At 41.6% G+C, this 23,558-nt stretch overlaps 1 pseudogene; it reads left to right on the top strand.

The window, feature by feature from the left end:
* The first annotated feature begins 14,423 nt into the window (after positions 1-14,423).
* LOC147605527 (uncharacterized) lies at positions 14,424-16,923 on the top strand (annotated as a pseudogene).
* The last annotated feature ends 6,635 nt before the right edge of the window (positions 16,924-23,558 follow it).

Here is a 23,558-nt window from a genome sequence, read left to right as displayed (position 1 = left end):
CTGCAATCATTTGGCTGGCTGTTGTTTGACTAATTGGCTGGTCGGCTGGCTGCATCTCCTGGTCGACTCCCATCTGAACTGGCCGACTGGGCCTTAAGATCCCTAAGGGTCTGGCCGACTGGTCTACTAAGCAATCCAAGGGGTCTCGACTACCCCTTGCAAGGCTGCCACCACATGGGCTCCCTTGGGGCTGGCCTTATACATGAAGTGCAACTACATGCTCCTAATGCAACTACTGCTATGGCTGACCTCTACATGCTCCTGAATGATGAATGCTTGCTGAATTCTCCACAATGGGTTAAGAGGACTGACCTCACAAGGCTGGGAGACTGACCTACGTAGCTTGTGCCTGACATGTCCCGGACTGGGCTCACAAAGGGGTCACGGCATACGACAAATAAACTCTAAAAGGTACTACTTCTGTACATGAATCTTGCACTGTTGATGAGCTACTTTGTCGCCGTGTACCACAGTGCATGGGTGCACGTAGCATTCCCTCTTGCTTAGCTTGGCGGCAAGTTCATTGCTTCGAGGTAGTCCGCCAATAACTGTGGATACTCGAGGAAAAATTCTTCATCTAGCCAACTCTTCTGGAACATTCGCAATGAAGGTCCAATATAAGGCTTTAACCAAGAGACGTGGAAGACATTGCGCATCGTCCAACTGTCTCGCAATCTGAGTTGCATGGTGACGCGCTTATCTTCTTTATGATGGGAAAAGGACCAAAACTTCTAAAGGACAACTTTGGATAGTGCTTGCCCACTCGCTTGAGTCTTTGCTTCATGATCCTTAAATAAACCCATTCACCTTCTTTGAAATTGACGTCTCTCTGCTGTGACTTGTTTGCCTATCTAGTGTAAGCCACCTGAGCTTTCGTAAGACGCTCTTTGACAGACTCAATGATGGCTAAAAAAGTTTCTGTCATCTTGTTGGCTTCCAAGGAAGGAGAGATCATCCTTGTGAGAAGAGATGAAAATCTTCGACCAAAGGCTGCCTCGTACGGAGTTCTGCCAACACTAGATAAGTGAGTGTCATTGAGAATCGCCTGTACCAACGGGAGATGAAGCTCCCACTTCGACTGCTGATCATGGCAGTACACTTTAAGCACATCGAAAGCCAACTGATTGTAAATCCCGGTTTGGCCATCGGTCTGGGGATGGAATGCACTAGACAATTGCAGTTTGGTACCAAAGTTGTTGAGCAGAGCTCGCCAAAAGTGAGATGTAAACTTTGGGTGCAGATCTGAAGTAATGGTCTGTGACAAACCACAAATTGGGTACCAATGTTAGAGAAAGAGCCAGGCTATATCTTCTGTTGTGGACATCTAATTGCATAGTATAATAAGCATACAAAATTTATTGAACCTGTCAACTATTGTCATACACTAAGTATTCCGAGATCCAGTAGATGTGGGAAGGGGTCCAACAAAATCCATCGAAATGTCATGAAACGGACTCTCAAGAACGAGCAATGGCTGAAGCAACCCTGCCTGTTTGGTATGAGATACTTTCACTTTTTGACATATGGGACACTGAGAAACATAGTTGTACACATCCTTGCGCATCTTCGGCCGATAAAACGATCTTTCTAACTTCTCCAAGGTACTATTGATCCCGCAACAATGACCACCAACAAGTGAATCATGGGCATCATGGAGGAGTGCTGATCTTTTCTACCTGAGAACACATAGTCGACCCTTGTAAAAGAGCCAACCGTCCTGAATGGTGTAATGACCCAGTTTGGAATAAAGGGCCATACTGTAAGGAGTTCCATGTTCTGGACAATCCACATACTATGTCTTCATACTGTCTAAATCTTTCCCCTGTATCTCTAACATAGTAAACTCTTGGACTGCCTGAATACTACCTTTGCGACTCAGAGCATTTGCTACAGGGTTGTTCTTACCCGCCGGTACATAATCCTTCCTCCAAACTGTTGGAACAACTGACTCCACTAGTGTTGTCTATTGCTCCACTGGGCACTTGGCATGGTTTGCAACCACTTCAAGGCCTGGTGATGTGTCTTCACGAATTCCCTTCCATAAAGAAAAGTTTTCCACTACTTCAAGGCTATGATAACCCCTAGCAACTCTTTGTCATATACAGAATAATTTTTTTTTTGGTGTAATATGCCATTGGTCTGCCTTCCTATTGCAAAACTACTCCTATGGCAAGATCACTAGCATCGGTGATTACCTCAAAAGGGCCATCCCATGATGCAAGCTTGAGAACTGGTGCTTCGGAAGCTGCCTTTTGCAAAGCGAAGAAAGCCTCTAAAGCCTTGCCTATAACTGAAACTTTTTGTCTTCTGGTCTTTACACCCTTGAGCAAATCTATCACTGGCGTGGCAAGGTTAGAAAACCGATCCATATGCGAGCTATATGCTTGGCACAAACCCACAAAGGAACGTATCTCTTGGGCTGTCTTTGGAACGTCCCAATCGAGGATTGCCTTTATCTTTTCAAGGCGAATGCCATTGGAACCGATCACATAGCCTAGGTACTGGACTTCTTGAACTCCAAATATGCTCTTCTTTGCATTAATGTAGAGTTCATTGTCTCGCAAAAGCTGCAAGACCTTCTACACATCCTTCATATTCTACTCTGCAGTGGTAGAAAAAGATAAGAATGCCATCCAAAAAAATGAACAGACATATACCGGATGAGTACGGCGGCGAAGACTCGTGACATCATCTTGTTGAATGTCGCCGGTGCATTGGTCAAACCAAAAGGCATGACCACACTTTTCCAATAGTCAAAAAGTTAAGTGATGTCTCCATGAAGTTTAAGTTGCCTACCAGTTGGACAATGCATGATGTTTTCCATGTTTCTTGGCTAAAACCATATGTTGGTCCAGAAGTGTTTGATGTTTCAGATGAACAGCAGCCAGACGTGGTAGACGAAGTAGAAGTTATTGAGTCCGAGCAAATCCTTCTTCATCGATGGAAGCATGGTTCTAGTCGACGGATACGTCAGTTATATACGAAATTCCGAGATTGAGGCACCCACGAAGCCGTATGGCTAGACGAGGAGTTCTTCCAGGAGTACCCCCATTTGTTGGCGGACTACTTGGAAGCCATGAACCTGCCGCCAAGCTAAGCAGGAGGGAATGTCACATGCACTATGCACTCAGTGCATGGTGACAAACTAGCTCATCATCAGCACTGCAACAGTTGTACAAGATTAGAACCCAATAGGATGATAATTGTCGTACGCCGTGACTCCATTGTACATCCTCAGTCCAGGATAAGTCAGGCACGAGCTACGTAGGTCATTCCTCAGCCTTAGCGGGTCAGTCAGTCAGTCAAGTCCCTTAACCCACTTGGAGAGAATCATTCATGCATGTAGAGTCAGTAGAAGCCTTAGGGTTTGCATTAGAAAGCACTCTGCATCCTGCATAATATGCATTCATATGCCTGTGCATCATTTAGAACATCCCAGAAGCCTTAGGGAATTTACTAGGATTTATCTGGTATTTTTTCCATATTTTCTGGTATTTATTTAGCATTTATTGTCATTTATAAATATAAACTTTATTAAATAAATGACCAGCCAACTTGACCAACCTCTAGTTAGTATAAATAGGCTTGCATAGGGCTTAGTTTCTCATTCAGTCTTCAGTGTGCTAAGGGCTTTCCTCCTCAGCCCTAGGAGTTCCCTTGCCTTCAACATTAGACTAGTCTCATCCAGCCCTTGGAGTGCTTGAGTTTGCTTCAACCAACCTTGGTTCTCCAACGCATGCAATTCAGCAGTCCCTACAGCCATAAGCGCTTCAGTTCAGCCCCAAATCAGCATAAACACCTGCGTTTTCTGCATGTGAATCAGCCGCCTACAGTTCAGTCCCTGGCAGCCTGCGTTTACAGATCTTCAGCCCCTTCAAGTCAGCGTTTCTGTCCAGCAGCAGCCCTGTAGCTTGCGTTTCAGTCCATACCAGAACAGAGGGAGTGCCTCCATCTACATGCCATGTATACCAAACCAAGTGCTCACCTGGGGATACCAACATTGCATGTCTCCGTCTAGTGCCAGCTGTCTCAAGGACTCGAGTGAGCTTGGGGTATCTGTTTGGTGGGAGCTCCCATAATCTGTGCCAGTACATCAATGTCTGGAAAATAGCCTTTGTTAGAATCGGTACAACCCCTATCTCCGCCTACACAATCTCGTGTGGCACTGATGGCTTACTTCTAATCATGCGTGAGATCATCATCACTAGAAGCCTCTCCATCAACTTCCACCCGTCATACACATCCTCCGTGTCTATCTCACCTGGCTCCTCCCTCTGTCTCCTCCTATGGTATAAACTAGGACCCCAAATGGGAGCTCCATATAGTAGTGTGGGTGTCAAATAGCCAAAGCTTCATCCTCGGCTCCTGAAACTGTATCTGTGAGCACTGCCTCTCAAGTGAGCCCAAAGCTGCATAGCTGCGCATCAATCTGGTTTCAGCTGCCTTCCGCATAGAGAACGCGGTCCGATAAAAGTGATCCCAAGGTATACATAAGAGGTCACATGCTCCACTGGCTCCCCACTAAATGTAAACTGTTGTGCAGATTTGCCTATCCACCACTGCGTGGAGGTGTTAAAGATCATAACCTTGGTCCTACATATGCTTATGACTTTGACTTCAATATTTTTGTCTAAACACCTTCCACTTCTGATCTCCACTTCCAAGTCTTGTTGAAGAACTGAACATCTGTTCCACTGTTGTCCTCCCCATGTCTGCTATCCCTTACCCTTAACACAACAGTGGTTGGAATTGATCTGAGAGCTTAATAATGTACTAGTTATGCGTACATATCCTCAGGGAATGCTTCCTCTAGCTCCGCCCGTTGCAAACCACTCCATCTGCTACATTCTTCTGTTGGATTTGTGGCATGTGCAAATTCCTTGGAACTATGCTTAGTGGCTGAGCTTGAATGCTCTGATACCAATGTTGCATGCGCGCAAGCCTTTGCTGTACTAATCCACAGCCCTCAGCCTCATTAAGAACAAGATGTTGATTTAAACATGATTTAAGACAAAGGAGAGAAGAAGAGAGAGATTGGTGGTGTCAAGGTTTTCTATATTTAATATGGTACAAAAAGGTGGCTTTAATGCTAGTACATGACTAAGCCCTTGGTCAGCCCCAAAAGGGTTGACCTTTAGCTCCTACATATGCTTATCAGATGACTACAATGATGTATGAATGAATGAACTTCTTTGACTACTGAATTGCTGATTGATGACTTCATGCTTATATACTGGTTTGAAGGGACTAGGGATCTTGTCGGCAGCCATCAGGGGATCTAAGCCTGCAGTCGGCAGCAACCCGGTTGAAGACCAGCAGTTTGGGCACATCATGCATGAAGCGCAGCATTTAACAGGAAAAAATCAAGAATATGCATGTCCAAAGCTGGCCGACAGCAGTCATACTGGCCCACCAGCTCCTACAGCAGTCATGCTGGCCGACCAGCATGACTACTAATGATGCCCTAAATGCTGACTTAGGTCAGAGGTTCTACTGTTCATGCTGAGGATTAGCCATGGCACGGGCATGCACGTGACACCAAGTGAGCTAAGCCATCAAGAACCACTCCTGAACTCGAAGCTCAGCAAGAGGGGACTCCAAACATGGAAGAGCATTTCCTTGAGTGCCGTAGCACTTTAGTGAGACGCCCCATCGTAGTCTCTGACTGCGGTGACAGTACCAAGGATGTCATTTCTGAGCAACTTGCCCACCAAGCTAGTTTGGATCTGAATCTAACAAGCAGAACAGTCATCAGATTTAGCAATGTGGATATGTCTACAGATTAAGTGCATTGCCAAATAGGCAACACCGGTATTCCATCATGTGGAGTGTCTACATGCGATTTCTTGGTCACACCATTACTTGGTGCAGACATGATTTTGGACGTAAAATGGTTTAGGCAATACAAACCGACTAGTTGACCGGGATGATAAGAAATGTCGATCACAAAGACATTACCATGTGGCCCTGAAATCCAGCCGCATGGATACCTTTGTGGGGGGAGGGGGGGGGGGGGTGTTGCTGGCTTTTGAGATCCTCCTCCGTGGCATCCAAGGAGAGGGTCATGCAGATAAAGGACTGTTGAAGTCACTCTTCCTCTCTACTAAAAGGACTCTAGAAGCATAGTTGCCCAGTGTTTCATGAAGCACATTTTAAAAAACAGTTCATACCTTTACAAAACAATCCAAACACATTTGGATCCAATACTAGGCTTTGAAACATCCTAAAAGCCTTGTGAATGTATGGAACATGCAGAATTTGTCATTTTCCCTCATGAAAATCAGAGATTTTTCACTATAAAACCCTGATTGTGATATTTGATTCCCACTGAATATTTCAAACAGTCTCTAGATCAGGTTTTCAATAGGACAACACTTGCACTCAACTGCAAAGGATGGCACAAGCATAAAACAAGAAGCAAAATACAATCTCTTGGCCTTTTTTTTTCAATGGCACAGGTCACTAGCTGATAGACAACCAAAAGAGAGAAAAATGCCACTGCAAAAAATGATATAAAATGTACATTTCGGAATGTCTCCTATGTTTCAAAAGGTATGAAATGTGTTTCACTGCAACTATGTCTCGGAGAACTGGTAAGAATCCTCCAAGCAGGCGTCCTCTGACAATGAGAAGGGATCTACTCTGAATCTTGCCTCCTAAAAAGTGAGGTAATATCTAGGATGCTCTATTCCAGAGGGTGACATGCCTGTTAGGGTGATGGAATCAAACTTCAAAAAGATGAGATCTTCTGAGAGCACTCCAGCATGGTACTTGCCTCCATGATCTTGCTTAAGGCAGACCATTAGGTCATCCTACAAAAAGACCCTAATAAAGCTGGAAGAAGTATACGGGCAGAGTCCAGACCATCCTTGCTAGGCTCTTCCCTCTTGGGAAGACCTGAAGTATTATTGTGATCTCCTCACTTTGAGAAATGGACCTCTAAAGAGACTTGCAGGGACTGGGACTGATAATCACTTATGCTACTGAAAACAAGGCCCAACTCTCTCTCTCCCCTTCATGTTGGGATCGACAATGAGAAGGGACCTGTAGAAATCCATGGGAATGTCCTAATTAGCCATTTAGGCTCAAAACTAGCAAATGCCCTCCCGTTTGTGCCAGTGTCCAACTAAGGCAAAGAAATCCAGGAGTGACCACCCTATTCCCTGCCTGCCTCCCAAAAGAGACAAGAGCATGGTATCTTCCCTCTGTGCTCGAAGTCTTAACAGTTTCAAGTCTCGGATGGCCCATCAATCTGGTGCCTGCAGACTTACTGATATTGCATAAGGTCCAGTCCATGTGCCGCCATCCCAAGCTCAAAGAGAACTCTTGCCAATCTCCTCTAACCACCTTTGGATATCCATGAGAACAATATCTTATATCTGTTCGAAGCCGTGTCCCCATAAATCGTCCAAGCGAGGCCAGCTGGTACGTGGTCTGATAAAGTGGTGCCTCCTGGTATGCCAACTGCCCCACCACATTGCCATGCCACGTCCCTTCTATGTTGGTGAGACTCAATTGAGTTGAAACTGCCCCTCATACACAAAGCATCTGCCTAGGGGGAGCGCTTGGCAAACCTTAATCCAGAATGCAAACCAAAAGTTGTGGCTGCGTCCTAGGAGCAGCTTGCCACATCTCACAGTAAGGCCAGCTCTAAGGTGATGCTCCTGGACGAAAAAAAGTTAACCTGTCCCCCTATCAAGGCTCGTTGCAGCTCTTTCCGGGCTACCTTCAAGCTAAAAGCTATAACTACACTCCTCCTAGCGCTTTCGTATATATACAGTTGTTTTAATGAACCAGTCCTTATGATTATCCTATTCAAACTAGAAAAAGAGTGGCATACTTAATTGTACCATATCTTAATCAGTGCTTTCCGTACTCATATCTACACCTACTATATGTATTGTACCTAACATTTCTAACCTCTTTGCATGGATTGTTTCTTCTTGCTGCACATGGCTGTGGCCAACACAGGTGTCTAATGTCCACCACCACCGTCGGCAACATCAATCACTGTACCAAGCGATGGCGGATGAGGTGCCTGAAATGCTCCGCCATTGAACAAGATGGAGACTAGATATCCATGAATGGTGCTCTGGCGTCAGAGAACAACAGAGATATGGCCTTGCCTGGTCACATGAAGAGCAACAGCGGGTCGGAGGAGTGTTCTGCTGAAACTGTAGCTACCATGGCTGCCGAGGAACCTGCTTTCTCTTGGCCCTTACTGGTCGGCGCCTTCTGATTCTTTGGGTAGAATCTTCACAGTATCCGGATGTCATCTAGGCTGACATGTGCACAAGGAGATGTACGGCCGCCCTGGCGTTGATCGCATGTGCGGCCACACACGCGGCCCTGTTTGGCTGCTGGAGAGAGACTGCCGATGCAAGCATTGTAGTATTGTATCCAAATTTGAAATGCCCCGCGAACTATCTTGCATTTTTTTGTGCAATTAATTAATTAATTTTTGTTGGTGCTTCTTTAGTTTTTCCTCAAAAACTAAAGATGTATTAAGGTCCATACCTTAATATATAACTTGATGCCAAGGATGCAAGCAAATCCATAAGATAATTATTTATTGCTTTCATCTTTTTTGTTAGCCAAAATAAAAAGTTAAGTAAAATAAATTCAAAAATTATAAAGAATATTCAAAGAGATAAGTACATACAAGACGTTTTCTTACATGAAAAGGCAAAGAAATAATTTAAATACGATATCTTAATTTAAGCAGCCATTGGAAAATGATATTTATTAAAAAAGCTTACATACAAAGGAGGAGTAATTACATTTGTACAGAAGGAAAACTGGAAACTATACAAAGCATGCTTCTTCTTCTGTAAGACACCCTCGAACTTGCAGATTTCAGGGGAGAGCATGACAAATTCATCACCATCTACAATGGCTTTTTTGAATTTATATGCTCTCTTCCATACAGATAGATAAGATGTATTGTAATCATGTGGTGATTGGGCTTGTTGATCATCATCAATGACTATCGGATTTGATCGACTTCCCGGTGCACTATTGTTGTTGTCTTAGACTCCATCCTCATACTCCACAACTTCATAATCTTTGCTTCCTCTTGCACTGAATGGGTCAAAGTACCTGGTAGGAGGAGTATTTGCAAACAAAATCTCTTCTATATCAATGCATTACCAACCAATCAATCCCAAGAATCCTCTAACTTCTTTCACTGTCTTTGGTTCAGGCCAATCTATGACTACTTGGACTTTTGCGAAGTCTGGAGAAATTCCATCTTTTGATACCAGAAAGCCCAAGTATTCAACATGGTCGATAGAGAAAGTGCATTTGCTCTTTTTTGCAAAGAGTTGGTGCTTCCTTAGAATCTCAAGAACTTTTTTGACATGAGCTTCATGGTCAGCTGCATTCTTTGAGTAAATCAGAATATCATCAAAGAAAACAAGAATAAAATCATCCAAGTATTCTCTGAGAATGTCCTACATTAAGCGATTGAATGTAGCTGGGGCATTTGTCAATCCAAATGGCATGACAGTGAATTCATTATGCCCATACTGAGTATTGATAGGGCTGTCTTCGGGATATCTTGCTTATTAATTTGAGATCTATCTTTGTGAAGATCTGGGCTCCACTTAGCCTATCCAGAAGCTCATCAATTCTGGGGATAGGATACTTATTCTTGACTGTCCAGCTGATTTAGACCTCTGTAGTCCACACAGAGTCTTAGTGTTCCATCTTTCTTTTTCTGAAAGAGAACTAGCGCACCCCAAGGTGAAACACTGGGTCTTACAAACCCTTGTTGTTCTAACAGCTATCTAAGCTGTTCCTTGAGTTCAATGGCTTCAGGAACTGGTATTTTGTACGTGCGCAGGGCTACTGGGTGAGCTCTGGTGGGGGTCAATTCTATCACATGATCTACTTCTCGAATTGAAGGCATCTCTGTTAGCTCTGGTTCTAAGTCCTTTTAGTAACTTAGAAGCCTTTACAGACTTGGGGATCCTGAAATTCCGGTTCCTTGAACCTTGTTTCCGTGAAGGTCACAGAAGGAGATGGTTCCATTATGACACAGTGAATGTCAGCTTGATTTTTATGGAGCCAATCCATTCCAAGGATCCCGTCGAAAACTCCCGAAGGTATAACTCTGAATTGACAGTCAGTTAAACTCCTATCTAGGTTGAACTGAATACGTTCTGTTTCAAGGTGAGTGAAAAGAATCTTCCCACTTGCCAATTCAACTTGCATAGGTTTCCCTGATTTCTGATCTAAGACTAGCTTACGCAAGCATCTAGGAGAAATGAATGAATGAGAACTGCCTGAATCAATCAAAAGCTTAAAAGGTTTACCTTGATACTATGTCGGAGTATGGATGACTGAGAACTGACGGTTAGGCCCTTGGTTTTCAATTGCAGCATAGATCTGCCCTCTTTCCTCTTCTACTACATCTGAAATTGTGACTGCTCTCGCTATTTACAGTCTGAGGTGGAACTCTTTCTCTTTGGTTACTCCAGTTCTTGGAAGGAGTTCTGAGGCTACTCTGGATAGAGGCAGATGGCTGAGCTGGAGTTCTCCTGGGATTTCCCTGATTCTGGTGCGGGGGACCCTGATTGGACTGAAAAGGAGTCTGTCTTGGAACTCTGGGACCCTGGCTTCCTTGGCCCACAGAAGGAGATGGGCAATCCTTGAGCTGGTGCCCAAGACCTTGACATCCGAAGCATCTATTCTCACTTCTAAGGTCTTCTCTTTGCATTTTGGAGAGAGCCGGAGTTCTGGAGAATGTACTTTGGGGGAAAGATCTTTCTTCATTTCGAAAGCTTCCCATTTCCACATTGTGGTTAGGACCTTGGTGTCTCTTTGGAGGTGGAAAGTTGGAAGAACTTCCCGATGTCTGAAATCTCTTGAAGGATGAGGGAGCTGGCTTTGGCGAGACTTTTACGATGAAGGCTTTGGCAAAGTCCTTCGCCATTCTGACAACTTCAACCATGGACACTGGCTTGGCATTTTTGACCAGTGTGTCCAAGGGTTCGTTCATTCCCCGAATGAACCTGGCCATGAGTTGCTCTTCATCTAGAGGTGGTGAATATTTGAGTAGAAGAGCGAAGGCCTAGTGATATTCCTTGATGGTTTTGCTCCCCTTCTTTAGCTCTAAGAATTTCTTCATTTTGATTTTCAAAAATCCAGGGGCACAAAATCTCTTTCTTAAATAGGTTTTTAGGTCGAGGTCCAGGACTGAGTATTTCTATCCAGACGGTTGGTGTCATAGTGGTTCCTCCATGCTACCCTGGCTGTTTCCACTATTTTCAGCCTGGCAAGAGCCACTTTGCTCCGCTCATTGTAGCCTGTGACGTCAAAATATTCTTCCATGGCTTCCACCCATTTCTCCACAGCCTCGTCCTCTTTCTCCCCTTCTCCTTTGAAGGGTCCTGGGTGGCTGAGTCCTATGAAGAGCCTTGCGAACATCAGGGTCAAGCTCGTCATCTTCAGAGAGAGGGTCTGGCTGACGGCCACGGTTTCCTCGTCTCATAATTTTGCCAAAAATTTATATATTATTAAATTTTTATTTTGATATCATCTACGAGATCCTAAGACTTAAGAGATTCGAAAAACAATTTCTTAAACAAGACAATGATCTTATTGGAGATCTATGACATATGTCCGATAACAGATTTTTCTTTATCAAATCGTCCATAAACAATCACTTATACAACAGGGAATTTTTCTCCAGAAAACATTTTTTTATTTATATATAAGTTGCAATATGTACATAGAGCAGTTCGGCTCTAGAATTCAAAATCTCCTCGGGAGACGCATATGACGACGGTACTGGGCCATAGCCATGCCCTGATACAAACGTTCACTTACTAAAAAAGGAGCTATTATCTTCTCCTTAGGAATAAAGTAACTAAGGAGTCTGTAGACTTGACATGAAAGTCTAAAATTCTGAGGCGTCGAATGATATAGAATGACACCACGCACCATTTTCAGCTTTAACAGAATCACCAATGAGAGGTTCTGCCACAGCATTGCACGCCGGTCTCGCAAGAGGCGTAGACATACTACCCTACAAACCACTTATGCTGTCATCTTCGGGTAAGGAAAATATAAGTCCTCGAAATGGCTTGCGAGTCTTGCTCGGCTTGTTCGAGTCGAAGCGGAAGAGATGAGATGCTCAAAGGCGAATGCAATCATGTCTTGCGACTGGGTGAGGTCGGGAATACCAGATAAGTATGGAACTTCCATCTATAATTTCCAATTCAATATATAAGTTTTTAATTTTTTTGAAAATTATTCAACATAATATTAACAAGCGAAAATATTATTTCCCAGACTTACTTTAAAAATTTTAAGCAATTTCTGCTATTGTTACGTAAATTTTACAACAGCTCTCTAATACTAATTGTGAGATCCCGCTGCCCCATCTGCGCATCGGCGGATTCTTGGATGGTAGCAGCACTCGGGCCTCGCCCTCGAATGTCCGGGCACGAGACTAAGCTGGTGGTCCTTCCAAAAATCGAAACCGGGAAAATTTTCCATGCCCGAAAAGCGGGGACTATTCCACCATTTTTATTTTCTTAACAAATTTTTCTAACGAGGTCAAGATACTGAACTAATTTTCATCTGAATAAACCAGATAGAAGGGAAACTATTACAGACTTAACTTGAAGGAATCAACGCTTTTTTCCTGATTGAATCAGGCACAACCATTGATTTATTCTTTAGAGAAGTATTCAGGATTCTAATTAACTACTCAAGTTCTAAGCGTATTTCTATTAATCAATTTTATTATTAAAACTCTATTGATTCCAGCCTAACCCCATCCGGCCCATGGGTTAGCCACCGCCCAACCAGTGAATCCTAAGTGGCAGGGTGCCAAAAAACAAAAATAGAAAGTGTATGGACAATAGTGAGAAGCTGTCGATGCAACAATCTAGAAGGTAGCGAGGTGAGACGACAGGCCAAAAAGGGGAGAATTGACATAATTTACAAGAGATTAGACAAGTAGACAAGGAGGAGAACAAGAGAGGAGGGTGAGGGAAGTGTGTGAAGTAGCTACAGTGAAGAGACTAGCTGTAAATGGAGGGTCTTCTAGTTTTCAAAAATTGCACAAGTGGAGTTCAGTGCAGTTGAGGTGGAGAGGATGGCTAGACATTAAATTCATAAACATTGGACATTTATTCCAAATTAAAGATCAAATATGGTGAAGGATAATCCTGAGAGAGAGAGAGAGAGAGGTCACACTATGCCCCATGGGGAAATGTGCAAGGGTAATTTTCCACCTCCGTCCGTCTTTGCTTTCTCTGTGCTTCTTGCTTGTCTCCTCCTTTGCTTCAAAAGTTTGCTTCCCTACTTGTGCTCGAGTCATTTTGATTCCAAAAACATCGTCTGGTTCAACACGGCTGGCCAGCTTCTGCAATGCAACCACACACCCCCTATCCAATAAGGTTGGAGCAGCTGCTTGTGCCTGTTGATTATTTATTTTCTTTTACATTTTAGGGTTTTGTTGAGGTTGGTTACTGGCAAGATTTTCACTTCTATGCACATCAACTACGTATACTGCGTATTAATATGTGCATTGGTGAGAAAGTACATCTAATGCATCTAATATGTATCAATATGTGACATGGTGAGAAAACACATCGACTATGTATCATGGTGAGAAAGCACATCAACTACATATACTGTGTATCAATATGCAACATGGTGAGAAAGCACATCGACTACATATCATGGTGAGAAAGCACATCAGCATGGTGAGAAAGCACATGGACTACATATACCATATATCAATGTGAGTCTAAAGCATGTGGTAGCATAGAAGCTACAAGCTTCCACAAAACGACCACATATCAATACGCTGTGGTGACGCTAGTAGGGTTTGTTGAACATGGGCATGGAAGCTACAAGCTTCCACATTAACCATGTATCAATACACTGTGGTGAAGCTAGTAGGGTTTGTTTGTAGCATGAAAGCATGTGGTAGCAAAGAAGCTACAAGCTTAAATATCTACTGTATATCAATACGCTTAAGGGTTACCTACTCTACATGCCAAGGCATTATCTTATGTTGTGAATGTGTATGAATTACCTTCTTTCTATTGATTTGAGCAAGATTTTCTCTATTTCCTTCTTATTGCACTTTGTTCTTTGCCAATAGCTCGCGGGCTCGGGTGATAGTTTTTACGCCCATCACCCATTGTCAACAAGGTTTGTGAATGGGTCCATACTATATTATCCATACCTTGAAAAAATATATAGCACCCTAAAGAGGATGCATCTAAATTGCCATTCCCATACCTTCTATGTCAATGCGTGTTTATTTCCACATGTGTGAGTCTAGGTTTAAAAGCTTAAAAGGTGGTGCGTATTGATGATAAGTTGTGTGTTTACATGATAGTATGCAATAAGATTGGCATGATAGGAGCTACGTTTCTCTGTGCTAGGTGATAGTAGCTATGAGTCCTCCAAGAAGTGGGAGAAAAACAACAAAAAGTTCTCCGAGGGGGAGGACAACAACTCCAATCTCGACACGAGCACCATGGCAATGGAAGAGATCTTTCCTTGAGTCATTACAAGAGATCTCAGAGGAAGAGATAGTGCATCAAGATCAAGCTATAGGGGCCGATGAAGACCAGCTACTTGTAGGCCTAGAAATAAGTGATGAGCAAGAAAACGCCTCTTTGCCAATTGACAACACGATTGTTATGGGGAGTTCCAAGGATGTGGAAGATAAATTACCATATTCATCAAGAAAGAGTGAGCTTGCCAATGATGAAGAAGTTGGTAGCTAGGTTTCAAATATAGATATGCAGATGGAAGGTTACAAGGATATTATAGGGCAGTGTCATATGGTGTCCCCTGAGGTGTGCCCAAAAATTCCCTTGTGTCGCATGATACCACATGTGGTGGTAAAAATTATGCGCTTTTGACATGGCTTCACCAAAAAGTGCTTTCCAATATGAGGGTTATCTTTCAGAAAACGGTTCATTTGTGATATCTACGTGCAAATATGATGGTGTGGAGAGGCTTGTGATTCCACTGCTACTAAGAGTATCTTGGAAAGAGAAGTTGATGCTGCAGAGTTTGAGAACGATATCAAAGGTAGATGTGAATTCAAGTTTCTTTCTAGAAAGATGTTTTTTATTTGGGAAGGAAACCATCGACTCATGGCTTAGATGGATCTGATTACTTAGTTATACAAGCACGCCATGTTCGTGTTGTGTGCTCTATCATTGACCCTAAGAAAACATCAGAGATGGCACTTCTTGCTTGTTTGTAGAGAGTCATAAAGTACCTCTTCTCATTTTTCTAAGATAAGTATAGTTTCTTTGTGTTAGATGAAATAGCTTGATTGTAAACTTTGTTGATATCAGAATGAACAAGCATGCCATTGTGAAGCCTAGCTTGCATGATGTACTATGGAATTGTAATAATATATAGTTTCTTTGTGTTGGATGAAATATCTTGATTGTAAACTTTGTTGATATCATAATGAACGAGCATGCCATTATGAAGCCTAGCTTGCATGATGTCCTAGTTTCTTTGTGTTAGATAAAATAGCCTGATTGTAAACTTTGTTGATATCAAAATGAACGAGCATGCCATTGTGAAGCCTAGCTTGCATATGATGTACAATGGAATTGTAATAATATATGTAAATGTGATATCAATGCTTTCTTAGGCACCTTGCCACAATAACAAGTGAAAGTACTTCAGTCATTGAGAGCCAAATATACAAGTGTGAAAGGGAAACAATAATGGTTTCCATTGACTAGAGGATATCTTTCAAGGGTAGTATTTCAAGTACAATTTCTCTACATATATTGCGATGGTAGATGGAAGTAAAACTATGTAAGAAAAATGTTGAGATTTTTTAGAGCACTTTCTCTTTATGCCATAAAGGTAGAGTATACTTCAGAGCTTAAAAAGGCCGAGGAGTTGGTGTCGAGTACAATTCCTATAGAGAAGTAGGAGGAAGCTTTAAGAAAAGAGTGCACAAAGCTCCATAAGAGATTGTCTGATCATATGGGCATGGTATGTATCCACTCTTCAAAATTTGCACGGTATGTATCCACTCTTCAAAATTTGCATGATTACTCGAAGAGGGTGAGTCTCATGGTGTTATATTTGTTAAGGTATGTGCCTTGGTCTTTGGTGTGTAGGTGCTTAATGTCCTCAATTCGAAGCTTAGTGGGGCTTTGGCAAATGTTGAGATAAGGGAAAGCAAACGGTTGATGTTATGGTCTCTACTAGACTCATACATTTTTGTAAATCTTATATGTAATTTTTACATGAGTTTGCATCCAGGTTTTATGTGTAAGGTGTATATTTCTTGATGAGCAGATGGTTGGGTCGTGAATGATTTTTGGAAAAGGTGGAGGTGGAAGCAACACAAACTTTGGAGGACCTAGAGAGGGTGTGTGTACTAGGGAGTCCACCAGATCTTCCACAAGACTACACCTTACAAGATTATCTAGAGGCTATCAAAATAGAGGCTAGAAAGTATTTGTTTACTCAAGTGAGGGCAACACAACAGCAAGCCTTAGAGGCTAAGTGCATATAGAAAGGGGGAGAGGAGCCAGCAGAAAGAGGAATTATATAAGCATGGAAGCATGTCGCGTGGTGTCCAGGTGGTGCAGCTTGTACTTCTATCGATCTCGTTTCCTTTTAACATTGATATTGGAATTGTATTTTCATTTGTGTGTTTTTTAATTGGGTTTTTTTGATAATTTCATGAACACAATAGAAGTAGTGTGGATACATGTATGTACCCAAAGAGCATGCATAATCTCTTAGAGTGGGAGATAGTTCACTGTCCATGGTGGATCAATATGGGAGGTGGACTTGTTTTTGGACAAAGAGAAAGAGATACTCAAAGTTCAATCAAAGGATAGTGCTCATGTTGAGGATGTGCATAGTGCCCAGACATGCACAATAGAAACAAGGAAAGAATAAGAGGGTAAGTTGAAAGTTCTAAATGGTAGATGGATTAATATCTTTGACATTTCTTTACTCATTGTGCTAATGAATGGCCTTATTTTTCTCCAACTGGTTTGTAGTGCAAGAGGAGGGCATCAATGGGACAATGTAGAGCATGTTAATGTAGATGAAGGTGAAAAAGGTAAACAAAATACACAACTCTCAACTTCAATTATGTGTAAACAATTTGGTCTTCTTTGTCTCCTTTCTTGATCTATAAGGTACAAATAATAAGGTGTCACAAGTATGTATATTTAGTTTTGCATTTATGATGTGTGTTTGGCATATGATGGGATTGTAGCTAGAGAGATGATGCCTTTGTATCTGTGCTTTCATCACCAAATGCATTGATTCATGCACTGGTCGACTATTTGTTAATGGGGCAGGAATTTGGAGAGAGAAAGAATAATGACTCTTATAAAGTGGTGCATGAGTTCTGTGCCAAGGTTGCTAGAGACAACCATGAATACAAGAGGATGGGAAAGCATTGTGAAGTGGGCATGTGACTTGGTTTTCCTCGACTTGCCTACTGGGTATGAGGTAAAGAAAGATTTTTGATACAACAGTGGAATACGCTTGGTAAGGGTCATGTTTGCCTGGAGATCACAAATGACACAACTACCTCCCTAGCAAACAATGGTTGACTTGTTATGTGTGTTCCCCTAGTAGGTGCTCATTCTCATTTATGCTTTTCATTGCAATTTCACTTACAAGGTTGGGTTATTGAGTCTCACCACTTCACCTCATGCATAGGCCATGTATTGACTTGGCTGGAGTAGTACGTGCATGTCCTTGGCCTTCATATGGCAAGAAGAATCATTGTCCATGACAAACTTCCATATGGACATGACTTACAATGTGGCTTGGACTTGATAATGGGTCTCTTTATAGGTCTTGCTTTTTCATTGATTGATTGACATTTATAAGATTTGTGAATGCTTCATAACACAAATGAGATCTTATATGATGGAAAATTGAATTCCAAATCCTTGGATTTTTAATTATTGAGACTAGAATTCCTCATTGGTTAGAGGTTCAAAGATAGGTAATAAGTCTTAAATAAGAAGAAACTGTTATGCTTCTTCCTAGGATTATATCCCTTCCTCTTTGGGAGCATGGTTTGCCTTTTTGGGATCCAAACCTTGAGTTATATCTTCATGATGTGTTTGCTCGGCGAGTATGGTGTAGTCCACCTATGTACCCTGTGGAGAGTGGCACTTTTTTTCATCATAAGTTGCAGATTGATCTAGCACATGATTACTGGAGAGTGGTACTTTTTTTCATAAGTTGTAGATTGATCTAGCACATGATTACTGGAGACACTATCTTCCAAAGAGATCAAAGATATTGTGGCCATCTTTTATGACTTCTTGGCATGGGGCATTGGAGAGATCTACTAGATTTTTATCTTGTGTGATGCTCCCATCTCGGTTGGTCCTCGTGAGATGGGGTGTGGTACGGCACCTTTGATACGTGCTTGTCTAGCATCTTCTCGTCCATGATTCTCTTTTGATGATGATGTTAACCTATTCCTAGGGTTAACAAGAGCTACTACCATTATCTTACATCAAAGAGTCATGGTAGATACACCAAAGGGTCATACATTCAAGATATGAAGCAATGGTGTCCAAAAGCTACAACTTGGATGAGTGCCCATAATGGTGTGACGGAGTATTTATAACGACTCTCGATTCAATATATTTATAACGACGTGCAAGTTAGGATGAAGTCTTAAGTGATTTACTTCATGGTGGATATATTATGAGAGTAGTCATTGTAATAGTATTAGGCCTCTTATAAGCCTAAAGTGCCCGATCGACCATAGTTTAAGTGTGAACACTTATGGCCATGTATATAAGTGAATATCTCTACATACTCTCCCATTGTGCAATAAAGTCTTGCTCTTGCTAATCTCTCTCCCTAATGCATGCTAGTGAGTGTGTGTGAGTGAAGTGAGGTGAGAGGAGGGATGAGTACCCGTAGTGCAACACGGTGGTGTGACAACGCTCGCAAGAGGCACGGTGGAATTGCTTCTCAAGGAGTTGTAGAGCTTGGAGACCTCAAGGGTTACGAGCTCGACCATTGGAAAGATCCTCGCGACAGTTGCGGTTCACCATGTTAATCTCTTGTTGGATGTGTTTTAAGGGGATTAGGGTGAGCTATAACATTTTTGGCACCGTTACCGGGGAGCCATCCCTTGGCTTTTTCCATCGTTTTTCCTCTAATCTACGCATTACCAATTTCTCATTATCTTGTTTAATGGTTTCCCATGAAAAAGATGTGGATTTGATGATGATTTATGTGTGATTTGGTGTAAAATAGCTCTCTTTTTTGTTTTGAAAAGAATGCTTTTTTGCTTAATTTGTAGCTTAATTTTTTGTTTTTGTTGTTGTTAATGTGGTTTTTCATGTTCTTAGGGCTTGTACATACTTGTACATAGAGTGTATTAGGGTTAGTTTGTATCTATTGCATCAAACAATGTAATAGAATGCATTTTTTAGTGAATGTTAGCTCTCTTTAGTGTTAAACATAGAACTAAAATCATTAATTTTAGCTTAATTAGTGTGTTGTTTGTTGAAATTGTTTGCATTAAAGTGTTAGCAAACATTAGGAGTAGTAGCTTAATCTTTCAAAAAATTTCTCAAAACTATAAAAAGACCTTGAATTCAACTAATTTCTCTTAATGGATTGATTTTGGTCATTAATCTTGTTCAAGGGGCAAAAATTTTAGAAAACATGTTAATTGGGGTCTAAATTAGTCATGTGAGCAGTCAGAATTAGTGTTTTGAGAGCATCTAGATGCATCAAAACACCTAATTACATCAATTTCTTTATCAATTGGATGAATTTGACTCTCTTTTGCTTAATTTTACCTTAAAAGAAGAGACCAAAATTAAGAGTCTAATTAATCTCCTATTTTAAATTAATTTACGCAATTGTTGATGCACATAGCTTAGCATTTCCTTGCTCTATCCAATGATATGCTTAATTGTGTGAATTAATTAAGAATTAGTGGTTAATTAAAGTCTTTGATTAGTGTAAAAGAGGAAAAAATTAGTGAATGAATTAATCTTTGATTAATTCTTAATTATTTTTTTACATAACTCATTAAGGCTAATAAGCATTCAATGAGTAGATGCTCATTGAGTTGTCAAATTGTCCATTTTAGGGGTCATTTATGAATAGTGTAAGGGGTGTCATAAAAAGATTGACTTTTTTGATTTCACTTACCCTTTAGGGAAAATGCCAATATCTTCTTAATTTTAAATTCAAAAAATATTTCCCCCAAACAAGGAAATTCGTATTCCCACTAGACTCCAAAATAAAAAATAAAAAAAATGATTTACGTCGTGAACCATTTTCTACACTTTCACGCCTTAAGGTTTCACTGCCTAAAGGTTCATGCCAAAAAATATATATCAAAAAAATGGTTCACACGTGAACTATTTTCTACACTTTCACATCTTAAGGTTTCACGGCCTAAAGGTTCATGCCCAAAAAAAAAATCAAATTTAATTTTTCTGTGAATTCTAGTTCACGGCGTGAAATATTAAGTGTTTCACGGTGTGAAACACTAGGTATCTCACGATGTGAAAAAAATCAGATTTAATTTTTCTGTGAAGTCCGATTCACAGCATGAAACACTAGGCATCTCACGACATGAAACAAGAAAAAAAATAAAAATAAAAAAAATTAATTTAATTTTTCTATGAAGTTTGGTTCACGGCGTGAAACACTAGGCATCTCATGACGTGAAAAAATCAGATTTAATTTTTTTGTGAAGCTAGAGTTCACGGCGTGAAACACTAGGCATCTCACAACGCGAAAAATAATATATCAAATTTGATAAAATCCGTGAAGTCCGCTTCACGCTGTGAACTACACCCTGCTAGTTCACGACATGAAAGGGGGTCCGTCGGCCCAAAAAAAAAAGACTCTGGAAAACACCCCTATTTGGAGGCTCGTATCTCCTAAACCGTGAATCTGATGAAGGCGCTCTAGGGCTCATCAGAAAGCCAACATTGAGCTCTTCAACATTCGTCTCGGTCGTCCAAAGTCAAAATCGATCATTTTGGCTTCCGACCAGTACCTCAAAATTCGACCTAGAAATCGAGGCAAAAAACAACCCAAAAAGTACAAAAAATCGTAAAAAAAAATAGCACAAAAAACGACTTCGAACCATATTCGGGCTACTTTTTAAGGGTCTAAAGGACAAAATCACGAACGCCTCGAAGAGACAAAGTTGTAGTACTCCAAAAATACTACAACTCTCTCATACAAAGTTTTGCCAAATTCCTTTTGGAACACCCTCAAAAACGTGCTACGAAACAGGGAACAATTTTGCATTTAAAAAAATCATCTTGAGACAATGATGGAAAATAGGTTTTAGGACCTCCTCTTTGAAAGAGTGCACAGAGCGGAAGCAAAGGAGCACTAGAGTGTGCTAAATAGAGAGTGCAAGAGAGAGAGAGAGATATGGAGAAAACTATGCTAAATATACTAAAGCAAAACAGTCCCAAGCAAGAGACACTACAAGTCTCATAAGTAAGGGAGCAAATATGTACAAGACTGAATGAGAACTGAGAGGCTAGCACCTCTTATTTATAGGTGAGGTATGCTGGCTGACTAGGGATGCTAATATTGGCTGACTGGTAAAATACCAAAAAGGCTGGGAAAAATCCCAAAAAAATAGAAAAAAGAGGGGTGGCCAGCCCACAATCAAGGGCCATACAAAAGGGACCAAATGGGCACCAAAAGTGAGCAGAAACTGGGGATGAAAGTACTAACATCCCCTCTCAACAACACCAGATGCTGAACAAACTCCGAGAAGCCGAAGATGAGGAACCAAGGAAGACTGAGAAACCGGCTTGGTGAACAAATCTGCAGCATTCTCCGCTGAAGCACAATACTCCAAATGCAAATCTCCAGTAAGAACCCGTTCATGAACATAGTGATACTGAATCTCAATGTGTTTCGTACGAGCATGAAACATAGGGTTCTTGGCAATGGCGATGCAACTCTGATTGTCACACCAAAGAATAGTAGATCTGGTAGGAGTATAGCCGAGCTCCTCTAATAATCTTCGTAACCATATCACTTCACATGCAGCATAACACACTGCACGATACTCCGCCTCGGTATAGAGAAAAGCGCCACAGTAGGGTGCTTTTTACTGCTCCATGAAATGGCTCCAGACCCGAGTGTAAAAACACAACTAGTGGTCGAACACCAAGTATCTGGATCTCCAGCCCAGTTTGAATCAGACCATCCAACAAGAGTACATCCTTGGCCATAAAAGATGCCAAAGTCCAGAGTGCCATGCAAGTACTGAAGAACTCTAAGAGCACATCGCCAATGCTGCTGACGGGGTTTGGATGAGAAAGAACTCAATAAACTAACTGCAAAACATATATCCAATCAGGAGTAGGTCACCACACCAAACAGCCGATGAGAACCCGATACATATAAAGCCTTCTTCAGCCAATACACGTGATCTTGTTTTCATGGAACAACAAATCCTGGCAGGCTGATCAACATAAACGTCCTGTGTAAGCTCTCCATTCAGGAAAGCCAACTTGACGTCCATCTAGAAAACGGGCCATCTATGATGACCTGCAAAAGAGCAAGAACGGTGCGAATGGTAGTCATACGGGCCGTCGGAGCGAAGGTCTCATCGAAAACGATATTGTGTGTGAAGGGACTTAAGGTCCACTAGCTCATCTATTTAAAGGTGGAGCTAGAAGGCATTTTTGTATCAAGCAAGAAGCCTAGTTATATTTGAGCAACTTAATAAGCAAGATATTTTCTTGTATTTTGTGAGTCTTTCTCCTCCACATAGTTGATCTAGCATGAGCACCATGAATTCTAACATGGTATCTAGAGCTTGGAAAGAGTAGGTCACTTTTGTGGTGTGGAATAGGTCAATTTTCTTATCTTTTCCCTTGTGGAGCTGAACCTCCTGGCAGTGGAGGCCCTCCACCAGCAACTTGTGGAGGCAAGAACTTGTGGAATGTTCAACTAAGGACTTGTAGAGGAGGCTCGGGCGCACACATTCGTATAGCCAATCAACCGAATCATCTCCTCTTTGTCACTGCATTCTGACTTGACGCTGTTTGTGTGCAGCTGATGTCGTACAACAATACGCCGTGTATAGGCCGTTGTAGGCTGCATTGGCTATGGGCTTTTGAAGCCCATAGCCTTAGGAGTCTACAGCTCGAATTTAAGCCCTAATGGTCGCTCGACGCCATTGCTATAGGAGAAAAACCAGGGCTGCCCTCTTGAAATCCATTGAAGCTCACCATTAAAGCTTCAAAATCAAGTTTTTTCTTGCTCTAATCCCCTCTTCTTTGCTCTAATCACCTAAGTGCTCTTGTGAGGGCTTGTTGTGCTGATCCAATTTTTGATTTTGAAGTGGTGGCCATACACCATGAGGTATTCATGAGCCTCATTCTCATCAAGCTCCATCATCAACATCATCTTCAAGTGCACAAAGCTTTTCAAAGTGTGCTTATGAGCACTAATAATGTTGATTAACACTAATGAGGCTTCTAATCCAACATTATTAGTGCTTATGAGCACTAATAATGTTGATTAACACTAATGAGGCTTCT

Source organism: Cibotium barometz, chromosome 59 (assembly GCF_041138505.1).
Source record: "Cibotium barometz isolate CiBa-2024 chromosome 59, ASM4113850v1, whole genome shotgun sequence".
Lineage (NCBI taxonomy): Eukaryota > Viridiplantae > Streptophyta > Polypodiopsida > Cyatheales > Cibotiaceae > Cibotium > Cibotium barometz.
Note: the sequence above shows the minus strand (reverse complement) of the source record. Positions and strands in the feature narration are given on the sequence as shown.